We start from the raw sequence: 17,210 nt of genomic DNA, 5'->3' as shown, positions 1-17,210 counted from the left end.
CTATCTTCATCCTTCCGATGCGGAGCGGCTCCATCTTCAAGAAATTCAGCGCAGAGCATCCTCTTCTTTCGACTCCTCTTGAAGAATGAAGTTTCCTTTAAATGAAGTCAACCAAGATGGCATCGCTTGAATTCAGATTGGCTGATAGAATTCTATCAGCCAATCGGAATTAAAGGGTAACAATCCTATTGGCTGAAGCAATCAGCCAATAGGATTGAGCTTCAATCCTATTGGCTGATCCAATCAGCCAATAGGATTGAGCTCGCATTCTATTGGCTGATTGGAACAGCCAATAGAATGCAAGCTCAATCCTATTGGTTGATTAGATCAGCTAATAGGATTGAAGCACAATTCTATTGGCTGATTGCATCAGCCAATAGTATTTTTTACCCTTTAATTCCGATTGGCTGATAGAATTCAATCAGCCAATCGGAATTCAAGGGATGACATCTTGGATGATGTCATTTAAAGGTGTGGGAAACTCTGTGACGGCTCAGAGCCGTCATTAACAAAGGGTTAATTAATTGTAATGTTAGGTGTTAGTGTAAGACAGGTTAGGTTTCATTTTACAGGTAAATTTGTATTTATTTTAACTAGGTAGTTAGTAAATAGTTAATAACTATTTACTAACTAATCTACCTAGTTAAAATAAATACAAACTTAGCTGTGAAATAAAAATGAAACCTAAGATAGCTACAATGTAACTATTAGCTATATTGTAGCTAGCTTAGGGTTTATTTTATAGGTAAGCATGTAGTTTTAAATAGGAATTATTTAGTTAATGATAGTAATTTTTATTTTGATTTATTTTAATTATATTTAAATTAGGGGTGTTAGGGTTAGGGTTAGACTTAGGGTTTGGTTTAGGGGTTAATATATTTATTTAGTGTTAGTTATTTGGGAGGCCAGAGGTTTAGGGGTTAATAACTTTAGTATAGTGGGGGCGGCAGATTAGGGTTTAATAAATTTATGTAGGTGGTGGCGACATTTAGGACAGCAGATTAGGGGTTAATAAGTGTAATGTAGGTAGCGACAACATTGGGGCAGCAGATTAGGGGTTAATAAGTGTAATGTAGGTAGCGGCGATGTCAGGGGCAGCAGATTAGGGATTAATAAGTGTAATGTAGGTAGCGGTGATGTCTGGGGCGGCTGATTAGGGGTTAATAAGTATAGGTAGGTGGCGGCGACGTTGGGGGCAGTAGATTAGGGGTGTTTAGACTCAGGGTTTATGTTGCGCTATGGAGCTTTACGCTCCTTTATTGCAGGTGTTAGGCTTTTTTTTAGCCGGCTCTCCCCATTGATGTCTTTGGGGAAATCATGCACAAGCACATAAAACCAGCTCATAGCAGCGCTGGTATTTGTGTGCGGTATGGTGCTCAACGCAACCATATTGCCCGCTAATGCAGGTTTTTGGAAAACCTGTAATAGCAGCGCTAGTAAAGGTGAGTGGTGGAAATAACTTATTATTACCGAGCCGCTCATAACGCAAAACTTGTAATCTGGCCGAGTAACTTTACAAGCAGAAAAATCTCAGGCTGCAGCAATTACTTAAATGGACAAGGGGATGTCTCTGGCATTTCACATTTCAATGCCTGCATCTACATTTACTTATGTAAAGACGGGTTAGATGCCTAACTCAGATAGAGGAATGTATGTTGGTGTTAATTGCTTGTCATATTGCCCACATGTATCACTTTATTTTTACTGATGTGATTCAAAAATAAAGAAAGAAATATTTGAACTAGTCGCCCACCCCTGGTTTAAATAAAGATAGAATTGTCTCACTGACTGGCCAAGGAGAGCACAATGCACGGTAAATCTAGCAATATAAGTTTTTACTTCATACTCTTCATCAGGCATATGGCAATATTCATAAACTATTTAGATGGTGCATGTTTACAGGTAAATAGGATTGTGTGACTGAAGTCATTTAACGTCCAGAGGGAACTCCATGTGCTTGCGCTATATAATTTTGTATTGCCCAGACTAGATGACTAGACTGAATGTTTGCAGATATTTGGAAGCTCAGCATAAAAAATAAAAAACCATACGGCTAGATTATGAGTTTTGAGGTAACAGGGGTGCGGGGCTAACGTGCAGTTTATTGTCACCGCTCACTTAAATACAGCGCTGGTATTACGGGTTTTTATAAACCCGGCGTTAACAGACAAAAAGTGAGCATAGAGCAAAATTTTGCTCCATACTTCACTCCAATACCAGCGCTGCTGGTCATTGATTCCTATGGGGAAATAAAATGTATGTTTACACCTAACACCCTAACATGAACCCCGAGTCTAAACACCCCTAATCTTACACTTATTAACCCCTAATCTGCCGCCCCCGACATCATCGCCAACTACATTATATTTTTTAACACCTAATATACCACTCCAGACATCGCCGCCACTATAATAAACATATTAACCCCTAAACCGCCACACTCCCGCCTCGCAAACATTAATTAAATAGTATTAACCCCTAATTTGCCGTCCCTAACATCGCAGCCACCTACCTACATTTATTAACCCCTAATCTGCCATCCCTAACATCGCCGCCACCTAGCTACATTTATTAACCCCTAATCTGCCGCCCCAATGTCGCTGCCACTATACTAAATGTATTAACCCCCTAAACCTAAGTCTAACCCTAACCCTAAAACCTCCTAACTTAAATATAATTACAATAAATCCAAATAAAAAAATAATATTATTACCTAAATAATTCCTATTTATAAATAGATACTTACCTGTAAAATAAACCCTATGCTAGCTACAATATAACTAATAGTTACGTTGTAGCTAGCTTAGGGTTTATTTTTATTTTATAGGCAAGTTTGTATTTATTTTAACTAGGTAGAATAGTTATTAAATAGTTATTAACTATTTACTAACTACCTAGCTAAAATAAATACAAAAGTACCTGTAAAATAAAACCTAACCTAAGTTACACTAACACCTAACACTACACTACAATTAAATAAATGACCTAAATTAAATACAATTAAATAAATTAAATACAATTAGCTAAAGTACAAAAAAAACACTAAATTACAGAAAATAATAAACAAATTACAAGACATTTAAACTAATTACACCTAATCTAATAGCCCTATCAAAATAAAAAAAGCCCCCCCAAAATAAAAAAACCACTAGCCTAAACTAAACTACCAATAGCCCTTAAAAGGGCCTTTTGTGTGGCATTGCCCCAAAGAAATCAGCTATTAGTTATATTGTAGCTAGCTTAGGGTTTATTTTATAGTTAAGTATTTAGTTTTAAATAGGAACAATTTAGTTAATTATAGTAATTTTCTTTAGATTTATTTAAATTATATTTAAGTTAGTGGGTGTTAGGGTTAGGGTTAGACTTAGATTTAGGGGTTAATACATTAAATATAGTGGCGGTGACGTTGGGGACGGCAGATTAGAGGTTAATAAGTATAATGTAGGTGGCGGCGATGTTAGGGATGGCAGATTATGGGTTAATAATATTTAACTAGTGTTTGCAAGGCGGAAGGCAGCGGTTTAGGGGTTAATATGTTTATTATAGTGGAGGCGATGTCCAGAGCGGCAGATTAGGGGTTAAAAAATTTATTTTAGTGCTTGCGATGCGGGAGGGCCTTGGTTTAGGGGTTAATAGGTAGTTTATGGGTGTTTATTGTACTTTTTAGCACTTTAGTTATGAGTTTTATGCTACAGCGTTGTACCATAAAACTTTTAACTACTGACTTTAGAATGCGTTACGGAGGTGGAGGGTGTACCGCTCACTTTTTGGCCTCCCAGGACAGACTCGTAATACTGGTGCTATGGAAGTCCCATAGAAAAAAGGGTTAACGTAAGTCGTTTTGCGGCAAGGCCAAAGAAGTGTGCGGTGCCTGCAAGACCTAAACCTGCAAGACTCGTAATAGCAGCGGTAGTGAAAAAGCAGCGTTAGGACCTGTTAACGCTGCTTTTTCAGCTTAGCGCAAAACTCATAATCTAGCCGTTAATTTGTTGGAAAATGTGCACTTTTTTACTTTTCTGGTGTTCTCTGTTTAGTATAGCCTTGCTAGACCATGTAAAATCATTTGAGCTGGTAGCTAGCTATGTTTTTGTTTGCCAATCTCTTGTGATTTTGAAATTACACTTGCATATCAGGAATACTGCACCATTTTAAAATGTTTGTATTTATGTCATAAGCAGACTCATATTATTTATTATTTTAGGAAAAAATAATAATATTATTTCTCAATAATCACAGCAGTTTTTTTTGTTCCTGCCTTGCAAGTCATACTGAAAAACAAAACAAAATTAGTGAAAAGGTCAGTGACTGTCAATCAATACAACACACTTGTTGAACACTAGAGGTCACAATTGTCGCTATTGGTCAGTTTTGCTGATGCTTTGTGTTTATATGCCATGCCAGATTGTTTTTTTTTTGTTCTTTTCTATTGTATGTCATATTGTATCTATTTGGCAACCCATACATCTGTATATATAAGCACAACTATCTATCATATATTCATATTGAATGAATAATTGAACTATGATATGTTATAATAAAATATCAAAAATACAATCAGATTGTAGACATATTCAAATGTTAAAAGACCAAGGGAAAAATATACTCAATCTAAGACTTTCTTTCTTAGCTGTTAATAATGAAGAAAAAAAAATGTTTTCTAGGGGTTTATCAAGTACTTTAATTGTTGGAATGCAAAAGGGAAAATTTTAATCTAAATATGTTCAGTGTTAAAAATTGCCTTGTCATCAGAACAAAACAAGCAGGGCCGGATTGGCCTACCAGGATACCAGGAGATTTCCCGGTGGGCTGCAGCAGCTTGGGCTGGAAAGCTACAATTTCAAGGGCTGATTAATGGATGCAATTGGGTTTTAGGGTGCATATATAATATCAATCTGGCATTTTTATTTAATGCAAAGTAATATAATTTAATTCTGAAAAAAAAATTGGGAAAGGAGTATCCCAGTAATCCCCCTTGAGAGAAAAGGGGCCTGTGCATTCTTCCGACTCAACAGAAAATAGGGCTGCATACAAAGAGAGAAGCGCTCTACCAGGAACGAACAACAGCTCAGTGGCTTGTTCTATGGCGATTTACCACCCGGAAGCAGCCTCTTTTAGACCAGTGTGCTTTTCACAGAAGAAAACTTTCCTGAAGTATATCAGTCTGATCCCGCCAAGTAAGGTCAGTCCAGCCCCGAAATACCAGGCAATTCTCCTCTGAACAAGGAACATGACAACCCCAGACGATCGTTTCGGCCTCCTATGGGCCTCGTCAGTGAGGTGCAGCCACATTCCTCTAAGCACACTGGGCAAGGAGTCCACGTCTGGTTTCCCCCATCACCCATAGGGAGACTTCCCCAGGGTCATAATAATTTGCATACAAAGAGAGAAGCGCTCTACCAGGAACGAACAACAGCTCAGTGGCTTGTTCTATGGCGATTTACCACCCGGAAGCAGCCTCTTTTAGACCAGTGTGCTTTTCACAGAAGAAAACTTTCCTGAAGTATATCAGTCTGATCCCGCCAAGTAAGGTCAGTCCAGCCCCGAAATACCAGGCAATTCTCCTCTGAACAAGGAACATGACAACCCCAGACGATGGTTTCTGCCTCCTATGGGCCTCGTCAGTGAGGTGCAGCCACATTCCTCTAAGCACACTGGGCAAGGAGTCCACGTCTGGTTTCCCCCATCACCCATAGGGAGACTTCCCCAGGGTCATAATAATTTGCATACAAAGAGAGAAGCGCTCTACCAGGAACGAACAACAGCTCAGTGGCTTGTTCTATGGCGATTTACCACCCGGAAGCAGCCTCTTTTAGACCAGTGTGCTTTTCACAGAAGAAAACTTTCCTGAAGTATATCAGTCTGATCCCGCCAAGTAAGGTCAGTCCAGCCCCGAAATACCAGGCAATTCTCCTCTGAACAAGGAACATGACAACCCCAGACGATCGTTTCGGCCTCCTATGGGCCTCGTCAGTGAGGTGCAGCCACATTCCTCTAAGCACACTGGGCAAGGAGTCCACGTCTGGTTTCCCCCATCACCCATAGGGAGACTTCCCCAGGGTCATAATAATTTGCATACAAAGAGAGAAGCGCTCTACCAGGAACGAACAACAGCTCAGTGGCTTGTTCTATGGCGATTTACCACCCGGAAGCAGCCTCTTTTAGACCAGTGTGCTTTTCACAGAAGAAAACTTTCCTGAAGTATATCAGTCTGATCCCGCCAAGTAAGGTCAGTCCAGCCCCGAAATACCAGGCAATTCTCCTCTGAACAAGGAACATGACAACCCCAGACGATCGTTTCGGCCTCCTATGGGCCTCGTCAGTGAGGTGCAGCCACATTCCTCTAAGCACACTGGGCAAGGAGTCCACGTCTGGTTTCCCCCATCACCCATAGGGAGACTTCCCCTGGGTCATAATAATTTGCATACAAAGAGAGAAGCGCTCTACCAGGAACGAACAACAGCTCAGTGGCTTGTTCTATGGCGATTTACCACCCGGAAGCAGCCTCTTTTAGACCAGTGTGCTTTTCACAGAAGAAAACTTTCCTGAAGTATATCAGTCTGATCCCGCCAAGTAAGGTCAGTCCAGCCCCGAAATACCAGGCAATTCTCCTCTGAACAAGGAACATGACAACCCCAGACGATCGTTTCGGCCTCCTATGGGCCTCGTCAGTGAGGTGCAGCCACATTCCTCTAAGCACACTGGGCAAGGAGTCCACGTCTGGTTTCCCCCATCACCCATAGGGAGACTTCCCCAGGGTCATAATAATTTGCATACAAAGAGAGAAGCGCTCTACCAGGAACGAACAACAGCTCAGTGGCTTGTTCTATGGCGATTTACCACCCGGAAGCAGCCTCTTTTAGACCAGTGTGCTTTTCACAGAAGAAAACTTTCCTGAAGTATATCAGTCTGATCCCGCCAAGTAAGGTCAGTCCAGCCCCGAAATACCAGGCAATTCTCCTCTGAACAAGGAACATGACAACCCCAGACGATCGTTTCGGCCTTCTATGGGCCTCGTCAGTGAGGTGCAGCCACATTCCTCTAAGCACACTGGGCAAGGAGTCCACGTCTGGTTTCCCCCATCACCCATAGGGAGACTTCCCCAGGGTCATAATAATTTGCATACAAAGAGAGAAGCGCTCTACCAGGAACGAACAACAGCTCAGTGGCTTGTTCTATGGCGATTTACCACCCGGAAGCAGCCTCTTTTAGACCAGTGTGCTTTTCACAGAAGAAAACTTTCCTGAAGTATATCAGTCTGATCCCGCCAAGTAAGGTCAGTCCAGCCCCGAAATACCAGGCAATTCTCCTCTGAACAAGGAACATGACAACCCCAGACGATCGTTTCGGCCTCCTATGGGCCTCGTCAGTGAGGTGCAGCCACATTCCTCTAAGCACACTGGGCAAGGAGTCCACGTCTGGTTTCCCCCATCACCCATAGGGAGACTTCCCCAGGGTCATAATAATTTGCATACAAAGAGAGAAGCGCTCTACCAGGAACGAACAACAGCTCAGTGGCTTGTTCTATGGCGATTTACCACCCGGAAGCAGCCTCTTTTAGACCAGTGTGCTTTTCACAGAAGAAAACTTTCCTGAAGTATATCAGTCTGATCCCGCCAAGTAAGGTCAGTCCAGCCCCGAAATACCAGGCAATTCTCCTCTGAACAAGGAACATGACAACCCCAGACGATCGTTTCGGCCTCCTATGGGCCTCGTCAGTGAGGTGCAGCCACATTCCTCTAAGCACACTGGGCAAGGAGTCCACGTCTGGTTTCCCCCATCACCCATAGGGAGACTTCCCCAGGGTCATAATAATTTGCATACAAAGAGAGAAGCGCTCTACCAGGAACGAACAACAGCTCAGTGGCTTGTTCTATGGCGATTTACCACCCGGAAGCAGCCTCTTTTAGACCAGTGTGCTTTTCACAGAAGAAAACTTTCCTGAAGTATATCAGTCTGATCCCGCCAAGTAAGGTCAGTCCAGCCCCGAAATACCAGGCAATTCTCCTCTGAACAAGGAACATGACAACCCCAGACGATCGTTTCGGCCTCCTATGGGCCTCGTCAGTGAGGTGCAGCCACATTCCTCTAAGCACACTGGGCAAGGAGTCCACGTCTGGTTTCCCCCATCACCCATAGGGAGACTTCCCCAGGGTCATAATAATTTGCATACAAAGAGAGAAGCGCTCTACCAGGAACGAACAACAGCTCAGTGGCTTGTTCTATGGCGATTTACCACCCGGAAGCAGCCTCTTTTAGACCAGTGTGCTTTTCACAGAAGAAAACTTTCCTGAAGTATATCAGTCTGATCCCGCCAAGTAAGGTCAGTCCAGCCCCGAAATACCAGGCAATTCTCCTCTGAACAAGGAACATGACAACCCCAGACGATCGTTTCGGCCTTCTATGGGCCTCGTCAGTGAGGTGCAGCCACATTCCTCTAAGCACACTGGGCAAGGAGTCCACGTCTGGTTTCCCCCATCACCCATAGGGAGACTTCCCCAGGGTCATAATAATTTGCATACAAAGAGAGAAGCGCTCTACCAGGAACGAACAACAGCTCAGTGGCTTGTTCTATGGCGATTTACCACCCGGAAGCAGCCTCTTTTAGACCAGTGTGCTTTTCACAGAAGAAAACTTTCCTGAAGTATATCAGTCTGATCCCGCCAAGTAAGGTCAGTCCAGCCCCGAAATACCAGGCAATTCTCCTCTGAACAAGGAACATGACAACCCCAGACGATCGTTTCGGCCTCCTATGGGCCTCGTCAGTGAGGTGCAGCCACATTCCTCTAAGCACACTGGGCAAGGAGTCCACGTCTGGTTTCCCCCATCACCCATAGGGAGACTTCCCCAGGGTCATAATAATTTGCATACAAAGAGAGAAGCGCTCTACCAGGAACGAACAACAGCTCAGTGGCTTGTTCTATGGCGATTTACCACCCGGAAGCAGCCTCTTTTAGACCAGTGTGCTTTTCACAGAAGAAAACTTTCCTGAAGTATATCAGTCTGATCCCGCCAAGTAAGGTCAGTCCAGCCCCGAAATACCAGGCAATTCTCCTCTGAACAAGGAACATGACAACCCCAGACGATCGTTTCGGCCTCCTATGGGCCTCGTCAGTGAGGTGCAGCCACATTCCTCTAAGCACACTGGGCAAGGAGTCCACGTCTGGTTTCCCCCATCACCCATAGGGAGACTTCCCCAGGGTCATAATAATTTGCATACAAAGAGAGAAGCGCTCTACCAGGAACGAACAACAGCTCAGTGGCTTGTTCTATGGCGATTTACCACCCGGAAGCAGCCTCTTTTAGACCAGTGTGCTTTTCACAGAAGAAAACTTTCCTGAAGTATATCAGTCTGATCCCGCCAAGTAAGGTCAGTCCAGCCCCGAAATACCAGGCAATTCTCCTCTGAACAAGGAACATGACAACCCCAGACGATCGTTTCGGCCTCCTATGGGCCTCGTCAGTGAGGTGCAGCCACATTCCTCTAAGCACACTGGGCAAGGAGTCCACGTCTGGTTTCCCCCATCACCCATAGGGAGACTTCCCCAGGGTCATAATAATTTGCATACAAAGAGAGAAGCGCTCTACCAGGAACGAACAACAGCTCAGTGGCTTGTTCTATGGCGATTTACCACCCCGAAGCAGCCTCTTTTAGACCAGTGTGCTTTTCACAGAAGAAAATTTTCCTGAAGTATATCAATCTGATCCCGCCAAGTAAGGTCAGTCCAGCCCCGAAATACCAGGCAATTCTCCTCTGAACAAGGAACATGACAACCCCAGACGATCGTTTCGGCCTCCTATGGGCCTCGTCAGTGAGGTGCAGCCACATTCCTCTAAGCACACTGGGCAAGGAGTCCACGTCTGGTTTCCCCCATCACCCATAGTGAGACTTCCCCAGGGTCATAATAATTTGCATACAAAGAGAGAAGCGCTCTACCAGGAACGAACAACAGCTCAGTGGCTTGTTCTATGGCGATTTACCACCCGGAAGCAGCCTCTTTTAGACCAGTGTGCTTTTCACAGAAGAAAACTTTCCTGAAGTATATCAGTCTGATCCCGCCAAGTAAGGTCAGTCCAGCCCCGAAATACCAGGCAATTCTCCTCTGAACAAGGAACATGACAACCCCAGACGATCGTTTCGGCCTCCTAAGGGCCTCGTCAGTGAGGTGCAGCCACATTCCTCTAAGCACACTGGGCAAGGAGTCCACGTCTGGTTTCCCCCATCACCCATAGGGAGACTTCCCCAGGGTCATAATAATTTGCATACAAAGAGAGAAGCGCTCTACCAGGAACGAACAACAGCTCAGTGGCTTGTTCTATGGCGATTTACCACCCGGAAGCAGCCTCTTTTAGACCAGTGTGCTTTTCACAGAAGAAAACTTTCCTGAAGTATATCAGTCTGATCCTGCCAAGTAAGGTCAGTCCAGCCCCGAAATACCAGGCAATTCTCCTCTGAACAAGGAACATGACAACCCCAGACGATCGTTTCGGCCTCCTATGGGCCTCGTCAGTGAGGTGCAGCCACATTCCTCTAAGCACACTGGGCAAGGAGTCCACGTCTGGTTTCCCCCATCACCCATAGGGAGACTTCCCCAGGGTCATAATAATTTGCATACAAAGAGAGAAGCGCTCTACCAGGAACGAACAACAGCTCAGTGGCTTGTTCTATGGCGATTTACCACCCGGAAGCAGCCTCTTTTAGACCAGTGTGCTTTTCACAGAAGAAAACTTTCCTGAAGTATATCAGTCTGATCCCGCCAAGTAAGGTCAGTCCAGCCCCGAAATACCAGGCAATTCTCCTCTGAACAAGGAACATGACAACCCCAGACGATCGTTTCGGCCTCCTATGGGCCTCGTCAGTGAGGTGCAGCCACATTCCTCTAAGCACACTGGGCAAGGAGTCCACGTCTGGTTTCCCCAATCACCCATAGGGAGACTTCCCCAGGGTCATAATAATTTGCATACAAAGAGAGAAGCGCTCTACCAGGAACGAACAACAGCTCAGTGGCTTGTTCTATGGCGATTTACCACCCAGAAGCAGCCTCTTTTAGACCAGTGTGCTTTTCACAGAAGAAAACTTTCCTGAAGTATATCAGTCTGATCCCGCCAAGTAAGGTCAGTCCAGCCCCGAAATACCAGACAATTCTCCTCTGAACAAGGAACATGACAACCCCAGACGATCGTTTCGGCCTCCTATGGGCCTCGTCAGTGAGGTGCAGCCACATTCCTCTAAGCACACTGGGCAAGGAGTCCACGTCTGGTTTCCCCCATCACCCATAGGGAGACTTCCCCAGGGTCATAATAATTTGCATACAAAGAGAGAAGCGCTCTACCAGGAACGAACAACAGCTCAGTGGCTTGTTCTATGGCGATTTACCACCCGGAAGCAGCCTCTTTTAGACCAGTGTGCTTTTCACAGAAGAAAACTTTCCTGAAGTATATCAGTCTGATCCCGCCAAGTAAGGTCAGTCCAGCCCCGAAATACCAGGCAATTCTCCTCTGAACAAGGAACATGACAACCCCAGGCGATCGTTTCAGCCTCCTATGGGCCTCGTCAGTGAGGTGCAGCCACATTCCTCTAAGCACACTGGGCAAGGAGTCCACGTCTGGTTTCCCCCATCACCCATAGGGAGACTTCCCCAGGGTCATAATAATTTGCATACAAAGAGAGAAGCGCTCTACCAGGAACGAACAACAGCTCAGTGGCTTGTTCTATGGCGATTTACCACCCGGAAGCAGCCTCTTTTAGACCAGTGTGCTTTTCACAGAAGAAAACTTTCCTGAAGTATATCAGTCTGATCCCGCCAAGTAAGGTCAGTCCAGCCCCGAAATACCAGGCAATTCTCCTCTGAACAAGGAACATGACAACCCCAGACGATCGGGTGATGGGGGAAACCAGACGTGGACTCCTTGCCCAGTGTGCTTAGAGGAATGTGGCTGCACCTCACTGACGAGGCCCATAGGAGGCCGAAACGATCGTCTGGGGTTGTCATGTTCCTTGTTCAGAGGAGAATTGCCTGGTATTTCGGAGCTGGACTGACCTTACTTGGCGGGATCAGACTGATATATTTCAGGAAAATTTTCTTCTGTGAAAAGCACACTGGTCTAAAAGAGGCTGCTTCCGGGTGGTAAATCGCCATAGAACAAGCCACTGAGCTGTTGTTCGTTCCTGGTAGAGCGCTTCTCTCTTTGTATGCAAATTATTATGACCCTGGGGAAGTCTCCCTATGGGTGATGGGGGAAACCAGACGTGGACTCCTTGCCCAGTGTGCTTAGAGGAATGTGGCTGCACCTCACTGACGAGGCCCATAGGAGGCCGAAACGATCGTCTGGGGTTGTCATGTTCCTTGTTCAGAGGAGAATTGCCTGGTATTTCGGAGCTGGACTGACCTTACTTGGCGGGATCAGACTGATATATTTCAGGAAAATTTTCTTCTGTGAAAAGCACACTGGTCTAAAAGAGGCTGCTTCCGGGTGGTAAATCGCCATAGAACAAGCCACTGAGCTGTTGTTCGTTCCTGGTAGAGCGCTTCTCTCTTTGTATGCAAATTATTATGACCCTGGGGAAGTCTCCCTATGGGTGATGGGGGAAACCAGACGTGGACTCCTTGCCCAGTGTGCTTAGAGGAATGTGGCTGCACCTCACTGACGAGGCCCATAGGAGGCCGAAACGATCGTCTGGGGTTGTCTTGTTCCTTGTTCAGAGGAGAATTGCCTGGTATTTCGGAGCTGGACTGACCTTACTTGGCGGGATCAGACTGATATATTTCAGGAAAATTTTCTTCTGTGAAAAGCACACTGGTCTAAAAGAGGCTGCTTCCGGGTGGTAAATCGCCATAGAACAAGCCACTGAGCTGTTGTTCGTTCCTGGTAGAGCGCTTCTCTCTTTGTATGCAAATTATTATGACCCTGGGGAAGTCTCCCTATGGGTGATGGGGGAAACCAGACGTGGACTCCTTGCCCAGTGTGCTTAGAGGAATGTGGCTGCACCTCACTGACGAGGCCCATAGGAGGCCGAAACGATCGTCTGGGGTTGTCATGTTCCTTGTTCAGAGGAGAATTGCCTGGTATTTCGGAGCTGGACTGACCTTACTTGGCGGGATCAGACTGATATATTTCAGGAAAATTTTCTTCTGTGAAAAGCACACTGGTCTAAAAGAGGCTGCTTCCGGGTGGTAAATCGCCATAGAACAAGCCACTGAGCTGTTGTTCGTTCCTGGTAGAGCGCTTCTCTCTTTGTATGCAAATTATTATGACCCTGGGGAAGTCTCCCTATGGGTGATGGGGGAAACCAGACGTGGACTCCTTGCCCAGTGTGCTTAGAGGAATGTGGCTGCACCTCACTGACGAGGCCCATAGGAGGCCGAAACGATCGTCTGGGGTTGTCATGTTCCTTGTTCAGAGGAGAATTGCCTGGTATTTCGGAGCTGGACTGACCTTACTTGGCGGGATCAGACTGATATATTTCAGGAAAATTTTCTTCTGTGAAAAGCACACTGGTCTAAAAGAGGCTGCTTCCGGGTGGTAAATCGCCATAGAACAAGCCACTGAGCTGTTGTTCGTTCCTGGTAGAGCGCTTCTCTCTTTGTATGCAAATTATTATGACCCTGGGGAAGTCTCCCTATGGGTGATGGGGGAAACCAGATGTGGACTCCTTGCCCAGTGTGCTTAGAGGAATGTGGCTGCACCTCACTGACGAGGCCCATAGGAGGCCGAAACGATCGTCTGGGGTTGTCATGTTCCTTGTTCAGAGGAGAATTGCCTGGTATTTCGGAGCTGGACTGACCTTACTTGGCGGGATCAGACTGATATATTTCAGGAAAATTTTCTTCTGTGAAAAGCACACTGGTCTAAAAGAGGCTGCTTCCGTTTGGTAAATCGCCATAGAACAAGCCACTGAGCTGTTGTTCGTTCCTGGTAGAGCGCTTCTCTCTTTGTATGCAAATTATTATGACCCTGGGGAAGTCTCCCTATGGGTGATGGGGGAAACCAGACGTGGACTCCTTGCCCAGTGTGCTTAGAGGAATGTGGCTGCACCTCACTGACGAGGCCCATAGGAGGCCGAAACGATCGTCTGGGGTTGTCATGTTCCTTGTTCAGAGGAGAATTGCCTGGTATTTCGGAGCTGGACTGACCTTACTTGGCGGGATCAGACTGATATATTTCAGGAAAATTTTCTTCTGTGAAAAGCACACTGGTCTAAAAGAGGCTGCTTCCGGGTGGTAAATCGCCATAGAACAAGCCACTGAGCTGTTGTTCGTTCCTGGTAGAGCGCTTCTCTCTTTGTATGCAAATTATTATGACCCTGGGGAAGTCTCCCTATGGGTGATGGGGGAAACCAGACGTGGACTCCTTGCCCAGTGTGCTTAGAGGAATGTGGCTGCACCTCACTGACGAGGCCCATAGGAGGCCGAAACGATCGTCTGGGGTTGTCATGTTCCTTGTTCAGAGGAGAATTGCCTGGTATTTCGGAGCTGGACTGACCTTACTTGGCGGGATCAGACTGATATATTTCAGGAAAATTTTCTTCTGTGAAAAGCACACTGGTCTAAAAGAGGCTGCTTCCGGGTGGTAAATCGCCATAGAACAAGCCACTGAGCTGTTGTTCGTTCCTGGTAGAGCGCTTCTCTCTTTGTATGCAGAAAATAGGGCTGGTCTTCATATTTTTCCAGGGCTGCTTTTTATTCCCAGTCCGGCCCTGAAAACAAGACTTTTTCACCATTCAATGTACAAATTGTTGCTAATAAAAATTTAAATGGCTGAAATCAGCAGCTGATAAATATCAAACGGTAGATGGTAATTAGCACCTATGTGTTTGATCTCTGGTGTCCCATCAGAGTATTAAAGAACCAGTAAATACAGTAGTATTGCATAATCAACAAATGAATGATAAAAAGACAATGCAATATAGCTTAGTCTGAACTCCAAATGAGTAGTAAAAAAATTTCTGAAAAATTTCATTTATATCTATTTCCTCTCCTCCTGTATCATGTGACAGCCATCAGCCAATCACAAATGCATATATGTATATTCTGTGAATAATTGCACATGCTCAGTAGGAGTTGGTGACTCAAAAAGTGTAAATATAAAAAGACTGTGCACATTTTGTTAATGGAAGTAAATTATAACGTTGTTTAAAATTGTTGCTCTATTTGAATCTTGAAAGTTTAATTTTGACTTGAGTGTCCCTTTAAGTGGTGAGTTTAGCTATTGAAAGAAATCTTCTGAATGTACAGTAAACCTTAGTTTGGCTATCTATTATTTAAACTGTTACTAACCAGAAACCATTTCTACACTTAGTTGCAACATAATAAGTTTTTCATGTAATGGATAGCAGAACCAAAAATATATACATTATTATAAATCTTTTATAAAAGCTGTTTCACGTCCCTGGAGGTTGAGAGTGAGAGAGAGAAGGAAGTGCTGGTTGGAAGGAGAGAGGTCTTAAATATATTGAAAAACAAAAAAGTCCAGGCATCCCAAATGAAAATATAAAATCAAAGCTTTATTTATGCTCCATATTAAAAGGATAGACAGCAGAGGTACCCGGTAAGAATCACTGTCTTACGCGTTTCGGCCATGATGGCCGTAATCATAGACAGGTCTTAAATAAATGTTATAATAGTGATTTCAATGGAGCTAATCTCGCCACAGTGCTCCTACAAGGGGCGAATACTAAATTTTTTGAATTATGTAATTTTTGAGAGGCCATGTTGTGTTGAGTTTTTATATAAAATCTTAGTTTCAGAAATAGGATTTAATATCTAGGCCAATGAGCTCTATTTTATTTTCTAATCCAGACAAGAGCAAGAACAAGTTAGGCCTCCGAGAAAACCTAGTGCCTTTAAAATATTTTGCAAGTTATTTCTGCTTCCGGCAATAATTAATATAAAGTTAAAAATCTAATTTCATTTTAAATATATAAAATGACTGTAATTTATAACTTAATATGTTTACATTTTAGGCCTAGATTACAAGTTGGGCTCAAAATTACGCTTTCACAAGCGGGATATTTGTGCTCCACTCGTAATACCAGTGCACGCACTATAGCACATTTCCATAGGCTCCAATAGGAGCCTCGTTCTAATGCTGATAAAAACGGCACAGAACGTAGCGCAGCGAAGGTGGTAAGTCACGCAGCAATGGGCAGCATATTTATAATATATATGTATATGAATATATACATATATATGTATGTGTTTATTTGTGTATAATTGTATGTACACATATTAACACATAAATATATATGTATATAAGTATATTAACACATAAATATATATGCATATAAGCATATTAACACATAAGTATATATGTATATAAGCATATACATATATATTTAAAATGATAACACAGTCCCCATAGACCGCAATGTACAGGCACTTTTCAGTGCAGTTTCTTTTTTCTAACACCCCACATCTGATAATTTTAACCCCTTATAACTACTTTGTGCAGTTATTTTTTAAAAAAAAAATATATATATATATATTTTATTAATAAAAAGGAACTATGCTCTTTATTTTGGGAGGCAATTGGGATGCATTTTTTTAATTAACCAGAGGTCTGACCTCTGATTAATTTCCCTAGAGCAAATTGCTAGTCTACCACGAGCTTGTGGTAGCATTAAACAGCCACTTGTAATAGGTGCATGCTAAAGTAGCGCTCCACTTGTAATCTAGCCCTTAGTTGTAATATTATGTTTGCATCTTAATAGAATATCATTGTATTTAAATGAAATATGTGTAATTCATTGCCAAAATCTACCTAAAACAATTACATGGTGGGTTTATAATTTTTTACTAGCTTTTCATAGTCAAATTCTCTTAATAATTACATCAATATCAGTTAAATAACCTCACACCCAAGGCTTGATATAGACTCTTATAAGGTTCTGTCAGCATATGTAGAGCTTGGTAGACTAGTACTTGAACCTAAGACAGAGGTACAGTTTTTAAGAGTTACTGTATGAACTGATACAATGGAACATTGACATACTATGTAGAATTCATAACCTCATAGTCTGGAACAGGCTGGGTGAGCAATGTAAAATCAGGAGCTGGCTGAGAAAGTAGCTTTAAGATCCAATAGATTAGGCTCTTAGAGAGAAGGGATGTGAAGAAATGAGGGTTGGCGCTAACTATAAATCCTATATGCCTGGTGGAAAGAAACTACTCCTCCTCAGTAGTTTTAGTGAAAACAGGGTGTACAAACAGAAA

This window comes from Bombina bombina, chromosome 6, assembly GCF_027579735.1.
Source record: "Bombina bombina isolate aBomBom1 chromosome 6, aBomBom1.pri, whole genome shotgun sequence".
NCBI classification, from domain to species: Eukaryota; Metazoa; Chordata; class Amphibia; order Anura; family Bombinatoridae; genus Bombina; species Bombina bombina.
Note: the sequence above shows the minus strand (reverse complement) of the source record.